The sequence below is a fragment of the Atractosteus spatula genome, chromosome 10, assembly GCF_055471065.1.
Source record: "Atractosteus spatula isolate fAtrSpa1 chromosome 10, fAtrSpa1.hap1, whole genome shotgun sequence".
Lineage (NCBI taxonomy): Eukaryota > Metazoa > Chordata > Actinopteri > Semionotiformes > Lepisosteidae > Atractosteus > Atractosteus spatula.
Window position 1 is genome coordinate 10,993,425 of NC_142715.1, and position 12,510 is coordinate 11,005,934.

General features: G+C 38.9%; 1 non-coding gene across 1 annotated transcript; it reads right to left on the reverse strand.

The window, feature by feature from the left end:
* Positions 1 to 2,534: 2,534 nt before the first annotated feature.
* On the reverse strand, positions 2,535 to 2,608 carry trnat-agu (transfer RNA threonine (anticodon AGU)). The gene has a single exon. It is a non-coding gene; the product is annotated as a tRNA-Thr (tRNA).
* Between the last annotated feature and the right edge of the window lie 9,902 nt (positions 2,609 to 12,510).

Below are 12,510 nucleotides of genomic sequence, written 5' to 3' on the forward strand. Positions count from 1 at the left end.
TGTTTACATAATACGCAATGCAATAGCAAAGATTGGATTTGAAAATAAATCTTGCTACGAGTCCTTAGTTGTTACAAGAGGCGTTTTAGCACTTTTAGCTCATAAATCCATCTTCCATTTGTACTCCATCAATATTAGCAATGTTATCTTTACCTAGCACTAAATGTAGCTCTAAATAAATGCAAATTTTAAAATACATTTAAAAATAAATGCTATTCCATATATTGTAACTTTGTGGTATTTAGAATTTTTATCTGAGGATGCAGGGGAAAGTATTATACAACTGTGAAAGAGGCTCGGATTTTAATACAATTTCGATCAAAAGAAAACCAAAATCCGTAAGATTGAATTTGACCTTCAGTTGAAATATTTGAAGAAACTCTCAAAGAAGCAACTGCAGTAGTGGAGAGATTTGATCCGATGTTCCGATGTTTGCAGTTCAATAATCCATTCGTCCTCGAAAGAAGCAAAGGCAAGTATGTTTTGAGTGTCACCATGATCCTCTTCTCAATTCAAAAGAAAGTTTTTATGTGATCCTGTTCCCACTAGAAAAAGAGTCGATTTCTGCCTGCACCGATGTCCCTTCAAATGTTTTATAAGAACTATGGACGTTTATAGAGTAGAAGCCTGGTCCATTTCTTCTACTAAACGAGACTATGGGAGTGAGTATTTTGATATCGAACTGGGATTTAAATAAAGAGGAACACTACACTGCATTGGGCTACGCGTGTGACAAAACATTTACTTTCCGACCTCTCGATAGCTCAGTTGCTAGCTCTTAAGACTGTAGACAACAACAGCAGGCGTTTCTTATGTCCCTGGTTTGAATCCAGTTCAAATGATGGTGTTTTCTTGTTCCTTAATCAAAAAGTGAAAATTTCGAATTTGTCTTTCACTTTGATGTTCACCCGAAACCTCAGTATACAAAGAAGTAGAGGCTCCTGTTCTGATTAATCCTCAAGTCTGATTGTTTTGCTTAGACCTTTAAAATGTACACTGTTGACTGTTTGCGCTTCCTAACACAATTAAAAACCCGCCGACAAGTTACCGATCGGGAGTTTAGTTCAGTGATAGCGCGCACTTAAGACTCTCCGTTTTCTATCGCCGGCATCTTTGTATTCTTTTTAAACGCGATATCTTTTATTCTTCGTGTGTGAATTTCAGGGAGACTCATAAACCCTTTGTCTGTTTTAAAGATACATTATTTTAAACCAGACATAATGAAAGACGGAGTAATTAGACACACGTACAAAACACATGAATCTAATTGAGAAAATGTTGACCGTGGCGATGTACAGTATTACTAGCTGCTCTGAACTCAATGTGGTGCTGTATGGGAATGCGATGCAAACGCCAGTGGCACAATGGATAACGTGTATGATTACGGATAAGAAGACTTTAGGTTTCTACTCCTTCCCGGTTCGTGAAGAAGCTTTTAAACCACGCTACTCAACACTGACATCGTAGTGTGTGCGGTCCTACACAACCTTACTATCAACTAGATGAGTCTTCTGTTCCATCCCGATTCTTTCCGCACATTCCTGCTATTTCACTACCGTTATTGTAGGATAACAGCCACAGACACGAGAAGATATACTATTCCGAACAAATGTCTTAAATAATCAAGTTGAAAAGGGTGACAATAAGTTTTTGTTTCTTTAACGTAACCTTACTTTTGCCTGTAAAGTTCACATTCTTTTCTGTAGCCGCAAATCCCCAATATTTCTGCTGTCTCCCGAGAAACACAAGCGTGGAGTCAAATCATATTAAATAACACAACACATCTATTAATTTAACACCCAGATGTGACAGAACACATGTAAGACTTACACACAGCCTTTAATGTGCGATAGTGAATTTGCAGGTATCCTGGGGAGGGAAGAGAACTGATATTAAGGAAATACATATTTAAAGGGGATGCAAGTCTTAAATGTGTTTTGTCACATCTGGGTGTTAACTGAACAGTTTTTTTAGCATTATTTATTGTGTTTTGACTCTATACTTGTGTTTCTCAGGAGACAGCAGAAATATTGATGTTTACATTTATATTCACATTCCCGGTGATATTGACTTAGGTACTCAACTATTTACTTGTAGTTTGACTCGTGTCAAAAGTTGAAAATCTCTGCAAACATCAAGATGGCTAAGGACGTGGAAAGAAACTCAATCACATTTAGAGAAGGTAATGTTTAGATCGGATTAATTCGAAGTGTTTCTCTGGGTGCGTTTGATCTACTAACGTTGTGTTTAACTGAAGGACACCCTGACTGAGTGTGCCATAGAAACTGACACACGTCGTATTTTTTCTACATTCACAGATTTTTGGCTAAAGTAAAAAAAAAAAATCGTTGTCATTTTCTTGCCTGCTGGCAGTAATTCTTTTGCACTGATAAGAAAGATGAGCAATTTATCTTTCGCAATGTGTGGATTTCTTGAAAAACAAGTCGTGCCAAAAACGAAATGAACATTTCATTTAAACATAATGCTGAAGAATATTGTCTGTAACAATAAACGGTGCGCGAAGACAGGATGACAGGCACCGCTGGGATTTGAACCCAGGATCTCCTGTTTACTAGACAGGCGCTTTAACCAACTAAGCCACGACGCCGGCAGCTTTCGCCTCTTTTACTTCCACTTGGACACACCGCTCTGAGACACCTGCGTTCAGTAAGCGCTGAGTCGGCTGGCTGAGCACGTTGCCTCCTTTACATTCAATAGGAGCCCCGACACTAAGAGAAAGGTACAGAAATGGCTTTTATCGGGCACTTTTCATGTCCAATGCGCTTGACATCTCCCACGGGCGGCAGAGTTCATTTACGACACTTTTCCTTTCTTTATTCTTTCTGTACTCTTTGATGAAAAAAAACGAGCAATCATGTAAGGGACAATGTATTTTTTCATAGAGAAAACGTGCACCAGGAAATGTTGTGTTTAGAAGAAGTGAGTTAACATGAAAAGTGACCTAATTTACCGGAGCAAATGCTCACCTAGCAAGAGCTGCTTTGCTACAAGAGAGAAGTAGAGTAAAGACGTGATCATTTCACACCGTTGTGGAACAAAACGCTTTTTTTGTCAAGACAGAAAACCAGGGTGCTCCAGGTGAGGCTTAAACTTTCAACCTCGGCATAACTCCACTGATTGTCATTTTACTGTACATGGCCTGAACCAGGAAGAAGATTGGAAGTCAAGACGTTATGGTGTTGTTTTAATACTTTCCTGCTCTTTTAATATTCAGGTTTAATCTTTTATTTGGGAGTACTTTCAATTGATATTAATCCTAGTCCCAATGAACGATTCTGGGCCATGGTGCATCTTAAATAATGTTCTTATAGATTTCAGTTCCGAAAACAACTCAGTAGCAGGCTATGCAGAACAAGTGAACACATTTCGAACTGTTGTGAATGCAGTGGAAATAATTTAGTCACTAAATAACAAGCTTATGCACCACTCGCTTGAAAATTGTTATATTTAACAAAAATTGCTTTCCAGACACCACAACTATTCACAATAATTTTATCAATACATGTCTTAATGAAAAGTGTAATTTTTTAATAATTAACTTTAATGTCCATCTTTATTAGTAGATGTATTACATGTACAGCCTTTAATATGTGATAGTGAATTTTCAGGTATCCTGGGGAGGGAAGAAAACTGAAATGAAGGAAATACATATTTAAAGGGGTGTGTTCTGTCATATCTGGGCGTTTGAATAGATTTGTTGTATAAGTTATTGTGATTTCACTCTATACTTGTGTTTCTCAGGAGAAAGTCGTTACATTGGGGGTTTGAGGGTATAGAAAATATGTTGTGCTGTACAGGTAAATGTAAGGATATGTTGAAAAAAATGTATTGTCACCTTTGTGAACGTCATTATTAGATATCTGTTGATCGTTTAGCGACCTAGGCCTCCCTCTGGACTCTGCACTGAGTTGAAAGCTACAGTAGCTCCTCACTGCTTGTCCTGTATTGTTACCTGTGCTCTCGTCTGCATTATCGATGTGCAGCACAGCACCAAGAACACCATAAACTTTGTGACGGAAAGTGCTTAAGAGCATAAAAAATATTGAACATTTTAAACATTCATAGAACAACTTGAAAACTGAGGGACAAAAGACCATCTATTTTGCAGGTTCACAGTAGTTGCAAGAAAACCAGTCGCCTGACTAGTGACCTAGAGATAAAAAGTTCGATATTCTACTGACTGGGCTATTCCTGTCTACTCAGTTTCTCTCTGAAACAACGTTTTTCAAGAAATTTGCAAAATTTGAAATACAATACTTGCTTAAAAGTGCAGATTATTTTTTACGCAAAACTGCAAATGGAGAAAACAGACTCTTTGGAGTCTCTGTGGTACAATTGCTTAGTGCGGCCAGGTTGGGACTAAAATTATAGTAAGGTGATGGTTCAAGTGCATCCAGGCACACCTTTCTCACTGTTCCAATGTGAACATCTATGGAAAAAATGGCATAAAATATTTAACAGATTATTGACCTAATTGATACCGATGTCTTACCACTTGGCCACCACGCCTGCAGTTCCACTTACTTTCCCATCAAGGCTAGCATGTTTTTTAAAATACAAAAAAGTTCCATCTTTGAGCACAAATTGCCATGGTAGGAGGAATAAAACAAATATGACTGTTCAAATGAATTCTATTGAAACTGATTTAATCGCGCAGAATCTACAACAACAAAACCATGATTCTTAACAAGGAGATACTGGGCAGCAGTGGGATTCCAGCTCACGCCCTCGAAGAGATGGAGCTTTAATCCAGCTCCTTAGAGCGCTCGACCAGGGTTACGCTTGATAGCAGCTTTTCAACACTTGTAGTCTGACTTTGTGGTGTTATGCTCCATGGAAGAGACTGCACCTCCTTTTTTCGAGATGCTTTCTCTCACTTGGTGAAATATTCACTTCTTTGGCCCTCTGAATATAGTTCTTCTGTTAAGCAAGCTTCAGACTCTGCTTATAGCGCCCGTGTAGAGATTTTATTTTTACAGGAAGACGCATTCCGAAACGTATCTCTGTAGTTTTAGAAAAGCTTTGAACAGCACACAAACAGTATTCTAATTTCAACACGGCAGATCTGTGCAGCAATCGTACTCGATTTGACTGTGATTCTGAAATACTTCTAGCAAACATATTCAGGTTTCCTTGAACCTTTAATAAAAAAAAAATACTTTGCGATGTTCCGCAGATGTGCAGTGTGCCTTTCCTCTTGTATTCAAGAGTACTCACTGCGGGAGCTCCTCACTGCGTGTCCTTTACTCTACTGTGATTTCTTTTAATTTATCTACGTGGAGTGTGGTGAGAAGATCACCTTGAACATTTTCGGTTTGTGAAAGGAAACACTAAAGAAAATACAAGTGATGAACATTTAAAATAACCACAGTACAGCTAGCAGAGGGAAAGATAAAAGATGATTTAGAATGACATTCACAATAGATTGAAGAAAAGCACAACCGTTCAAACAGGGACTTGAACCCTGGACCCTCAGATTAAAAGTCTGATGTTCTACCAACTGAGCTATCCAGGCCCCACAAGAAAAGTGATACTGTCGGGATTCTTGCAAGTCACGTCTCTTCTTGTTCCGAAGCGCAGTCGTACCTGACCCGTCTGGAATGACCACTGACGGACTTTATCCAGAAGTGACGGCGCCACTCCCAGTAGAATGAGAGAGAAATACAGTACGACACGAGGAGTCAAGGGACTCCCACAATTCATCTTTCCTCACATTACTGATTTTTTCACAAAGAATTTGACCTTTTCACAATCAGATTTTTTCACATTTAATAAGATCCTTTAATCAACAACATTTAAGAAAGAAAACAAATGGAACATTTTTTGGAACAATAATAAAAAAAAAACCTTCAATGTCTTGGTTGTATACGTGTGCACACCCTTTATAAAGGGGGTAGCAACTGTGCTGAAATTTAACCAGTCACATTCCAGATCATGTACAAAGGTTATTTGCCTTTGCCAGACATCAATTGTATTGATTCGTATTAGTCCTATTTAATATCAGCTGATCACATACAGACGCAGCCATTCAAAGTGCGTGTTATAGAAACGTACTGCAGGTGGCGTCGCGCATTGTGACGCAAGATGACGCGAGGCACCGCAGTACGTGATTGGTTGACCGACAGGGGCACTCGTGGTCCGTTGGTCTGTCGTAGAAAGACTTACAGTAAACGTCTTTGCTGTGCCCGTTGTAGATATTGAATTTTACCACTGAAAGGAAATCTTAGTAGCTGAGCATAAAAAGAATAGGAGCATACTGTAACGCGTGTGAAGGCCATAAACGATATTAATTTTGGAACATAAACATACAGTATATGGCTGGTCTTGGTACTTTAAAGAAAAAATACACACCAGTATTTCATTTCTCCCTAAACATTTTAAGCATCGAAGTCTTTAACTAAAGAGATACTGGAGTCAACAGGCATACTTTTAGAATTTGATTAAAAGGGAATATAATTTTGAATCGCGTATATATTTTATGAAAGCAAGATTGCTCAGCTGGACAAAAGTACACAACCTACCTTTATCAGAAATATTTATGCATCAAAGCCTTTACTGAAGATATTACTAATAGTATTGATAATGAATGACTTTGGACAAGCTGTATACTCAAAGTATAATTTCTTTAGCACATTTGTACAAGCACTTGAAATCTGTCCAAGCCATATTTTGTCAGGCATTTTGTTTTACTTCAACGGGCATAAAAACTCCCTTGCTTTTAACAGGGCATTTCATAATTTCTAACTACGAAAATGATTTAAAATGTGACACTTATCATTCAACTAGAGCTCAAAATATCACAAGGATCCTCAAGAGCACAGCAAAGACTGTATTAAAAGATACTTGTATGAGATACATGAGAATCCAGGCTTTTTTTATCAACGCTTTCTTTTCCGTATACCAGATTTTATGGAACCACTTCAGAAGGGTGTCAGCCAGTCAGATTCCAGGAATCGGTACTTTAAAAGAAAAATACACACCGGTATTCCATTTCTCCCTAAACATTTCAAGCATCGAAGTATTTAACTAGCATGTGAAATAGCGTGTGAAAAAGTGGTAGTTTTAAGCTTTTCTGCTAATATAATATGGAATCGCGTATCTAAAGAATTTAATAACGATATGATTATATTCGTGTACTGCGACAGGGCTATGTAGGGCTGTTTCGCCTCCCTATCATGCGAGTTGTGTTGTAGCCTACTGGTCTACGTGCCTGATTAGCAATTTTCAGATTGTGTGTTCAATTCCAGCTGGTGCTGGACTTTTCTTTTAACAAACATTTCTTCGAAAAAATAGAATAGCGATATTATGGACAATCAATTGACTTTTATATTTCAAAATATCGCAACATGATCAATTCTAAGTCATTTTTGATAACAATGAATAGTCACCTTCTTCCCTTCTGCGGGAAACGGTCCCTGCTTCTGCTTCCTGCTTCTATTGTGTGTGTGTGTGTAATAGAGTAAATTTGTATAGAGAAATGGAGGCTGGACAGTATGCGATACAATATAAACATTTATATTGATTTAAATCGTGTTTTGATTTAAATCGCAAACGCGTGTTTAATTATATGTGTTTTTTTAATCATAATCAGGCTAATGCAACATAAATTGATACAGTATCTCTGTCTTATTTTTAGTAAATAAAGTGCATTTTTGCACACTATATGTGCAAACGTTTTATGATATGTCGCTGTTGTGAATGTCTGTGGACATGTGCTGGCTGGACAGGAGGTTCCACTGTACACAGAGATCTTAGAAGACAAAGATCAGACCTGGGCGCCGACAGTCAATCTGGACAAGACCAGTTATGGTTTTCCAGAAAAAAAGCCAGACCCCAGGGAAACAGCTACAAATTCACACTTAACAACACATTAACACCTAACAACGGGAGCAGGGACGAATTAGGCCAGTACCCACTATTGTTAAACATACAGAAAAGGATATTAAAGTATTGAATATTAGTACTGGCTTTAGTATTAGCCATACAGAACATTAAAGTGCCCCTTTTCCATTCAGCGGGTGCCTGAGCCGCTGTGTCCTATCTTCTGACAGTCGCCGTTGTGAACAAACATTTCTTTGGAAAAATGAGACGTTTCCCTTTGTCAGAGATATAAATATATAATATATAAATAAATTAAATTTAACTAACATTTGAAATAGCATGTGAAAAAGTGGTAGTTTAAGCTTTTCTGCTAATATAATATGGAATCGCGTATCTAAAGAATTTAATAACGATATGATTATATTCGTGTACTGCGACAGGGCTGTGTAGGGCTGTTTTGCCTCTCTCTTCATGCGACTGTACCAGGAAGAGGATTTCTTTCTATTCGAAACGTGTATTTTAAAAGTTTAAGAAGTAAAAACCTGACACAGATTTCTAAACTGATCAGGATCGTTATCTTTGTCTTGCATAATAATGTTCACCGCTCTGTCCAGCAAATTAATAATAAACTTTATTTTATATAGCTTTTTAAACGAATAAGTAGTTAGATTGCTCATAAACCTAATCACTTGCTTTCTCTTTTTATTTAGGCTCAGATTTCAACTATAGATCGTATTATTAATAACCATAATAACAACCAACCAACAAAAACAACCATATAAACATAATACCAACCAAAAACATAGATAACAACCACAATACAAAATCAAATATATCAAACCATTATACTCTCGCAAATTCCTCCAATTATCATAGTCCCGCCCCTTATGCAAAACCAAACCCTCCTCCCATCCCAGTTTCTCCTCTTTATCATAAACAAAATCCACCTCAATTTTCAACATAAAGCATTACTGCTTACTGGGTTTTTGAGTGGGGGGGGGGGAGGTGTCTTTCGCTGGAAATCTCGCCTGCTTCTACTTTACGACTACAACCCCCTCTCTGCAGGAGTGCTGGCTGTGACGAATTAAACCGGTTTCACAGGTATTTTCAAAGTAGGAAGTACAGTGTTAACTGGTAGCTGGGCTCCTCAATGAAATCGCTTTAACATGCTAATGTGTTGGTGTAACAGTCCGGGAGTGGCAAGCTTCTAATGTCAACTCGACTCGATTGGAAGACAATGAACGTATTTTAGCCCTAAATGAATTAATAGCAAACATGGTTTACATAAAATACAGTTTTCCAAGAAAGTTTATAATAATGCGATCTAAAGTTGAAATCTGAGCCTAAATATAAAGGAAAAGCATTTTCAGAGAGCAATCACGCTGTGTTTATGTAGAAAAAGCGATTAGGTTTATGAGCAATCTAATTACCTATTCGCCTAAAACGCTATATAAAATAAAGTTTATTTAGAGATGAATGATCAGTGTCGCAGTTTAAATAATTTTCGTAGGAGGGCTTGGACAGATTCCAAGTGCATTTTTGCAATTTACGTTGTAATACAGTTTAGAATACAGTTAGTCTAAGCTTTATCAGCTTTATTTATGGGTTGCAATTTAGAAAAAGTCAAAAACCGCACTCAAAATGCAATTTAGAGCTTTCTGGCAAGAGGAGACACCCAAATTATAATGTAACATAACACTGTTTGTGCATTAACAAAGTTATACTGCAATTTTCCTTAGATACGCGATTAAAAAAATAAATTTTTTGAATCCCCGGCGGAACACACTCCATAAGAATCAGCGCTTTTATACAGTATATCGCCTTTAAACACATATATTTAAACACGCGTTTACGATTTAAATCAAAACGCGATTCAAATCAATATAAATGTTTATTTTGTAACGCATAGGTGACTAGTCATTGTTATTAAAAAGACTTCAATCCGATCATGTTGTGATATGTAGAAATATAAATTTGTTTGGTGCGAGTGAGGTTTTATTTAATCTCTGACCAAGAGAAACGTTTCATTTTTTCAAAGAAATGTTTGTTAAAAAATAAAGTCATAGTTCCATGGGATTCAATCACAGACCATGTGACATGGGAGTCAAGAAACTAATACACAGCGCCACCAGATTTGATAACGCTATAAAAACGCTATAAAATAATGTGACTAGGCACAGAACAAGTTTACAGCACAGTACAATAATAAATGCTGACCATGACTTTAGAAGCATAAATTACCTTACACTCAATTTAAACACAAGCTGTCTTTAGCCCTCTAAGCTGGTTCATACAGAAACGTAGAGATCCAGGCTCAGAACACACAGCTTCATTAGCGAATACATATGCAGAACTAGAGAAGATGTTTTACAGAGGATGGATTTTTAGAAACATCCCATCAGTGACATCACTGAAGTCAACTCCTAGGTACTGTAACTGTCGTGTGGATAGTTTCACAAGAATCAGACAAAGGTTTAAGCATCGCTTGTTCTAGATAAAACTGCAAAAAAAAAAAACAACAACCCATAATGTACTTCTTTGCGGCTCTGTTTGCCCAAATCATATATTCTCATCGTGAAATTTAGAAAATAATATTATGTAACCAAAATCCGCAATATGGAAACAGAACCTGTGTAATTGTTGATAGATGATGTACTCGTAACATTTTTACAAGACGAACTACAACATTTAAAAAATGACTTGTATGTACTTGATATCTCTAATCAATCCACGGCGACATTGTTAAAGCAGAGTCCCAGCACAAAACGAAACTAAAACGCCCTGGGCATATCGTTTCGCGCTTCTTATTAGTTTCTCAAAAGTAATTTGACCGTATGAAATGCATAATATAAACCTAGAAACATATACGTGAGCAGTATTTACGTACTGTAGTATCGGTGTTAAGACATACCTCTCAAATACTGTAAATCAAGTTAAAAATATCTCAAGACCGATTCTGGTCATAATGAAACCATGTTTCGTGTATGTTTTCTTTAAAGTACCGAGACCAGCCATATACTGTATGTTTATGTTCCAAAATTAATATCGTTTATGGCCTTCACACGCGTTGCAGTATGCTCCTATTCTTTTTATGCTCAGCTACTAAGATTTCCCTTCAGTGGTAAAATTAGATATGAATATTCAATACTTAAACGGGCACAGTTAAGACATTAAATATACATATACATACTGTACAGTATACAGTACAGTTTTTATACGGTAATATGTTAATGTTCCTAAATCAATCTCTTTTATGAGCATGTGAAAGGCATGGTGAATCGATTCTCAAAAATTACTGTACTTTGCATGATTGGAAACAAATGCGTGATTGTGAAATGCTGTGGTGTTATTTTTACAAAGACGGTCAATGAAAGAAAGAATGTTGACCAGGGCAATACTTTGAGTTTACACTTACAGCTTGTCCAAGGTCATTCATTATTAATACTATTAGTAATATCTCCGTTAAAGACTTTGATGGCCACAGCTCAAACATGAGAGGTTGAGCTTTATTAGCTCCACCTTGCGGAAATTCCGGATACTATTATTTTGCTTGTCGTATTATAGGAGAATTTACGGTAACTAGTGGTATTTACCGGTAACTCGCGGTATTTACCGGTAACTTGAGGTAGACTGCGTACAGCGTACCGGAAAATAATGCGGTATCGCCCGCGCATTTTGAATGGCTGCATCTGTAGCTTGTTGTTAAGTAATTACCACCCTGAAGATGTTTACGTGCTCCGTCAGTCTCCTCATGTGTGTGTATATTCTGTGTTTGGTTTTGTGTGGTTGATAAAGAATAAAGCTATCGCTTGGTTCATTTATCTCATCTCCATTGGTCCTTTGTCCTGAGAAGAACCTGTAAACGCTACATTGGTGTCAGAAGCGGGCAGGATGAACAAACCGTGGCAGACATTAACCGATTCTGTCAAGCGCTGGCTGACTCTAAAAGAGACAGAACCCACCGGCAGCGCACATATGGAGCCTGAGCAGCTCCTGGGTGCGACAGGTGGCCACAGCCCTTACCAGGGCTACTCAGTAGTGGTTCTGCCGGTAGAATTGGGGCAACTGGCTGCTACTCCTGGCCAGCGGATACCCCAGAGAGAAGATACCCTCCCTGCCGGAGCCGACCAGCGATTCCCACACTCATCAGCGCAGGTGCGACCCGGTCTCTACGACTGGGAAGCACCTTGGGAAACCTAAGGCAGTTCCAGCTCGCGGCCCAAACGAATGGCTGGAACCGGGCAGAGATGGCCAGCCACCTGGCTGTGGCGCTGGAAGGAGCAGCCTGCCAGCTGCTCCTGGATGTCCCGGAGGAGGACAGAGGAGAATATGCAGCACTGGCAGCAGCTCTCCGGCTGGAGGTGGAGGAGGCGCCTGACCTGATGCGGGAGAGGCCGGCCCTACGGCGGCGCCGACCAGGAGAGCGACTGGGCTCGGTCGCCGCTGATGTCATGTTCCTCGCCCGCCAAGGATACCCAGCTTTCCCCCAGGAGGCGCAGCAGGAGATGGCTCTCCAGGCCTTTCTCAAGGCCCTCTCACCTGAGGAGCTGCGGCGCCACGTACAGCTGGCCGCGCCAGCCTCGCTGGGGCAGGCCTTGGCCCTTGCTACATGGGCTGAGGCCGTATTTGGGGTGGCCCTGCCAGCTGACCAACGGTTTTGGTTTTACC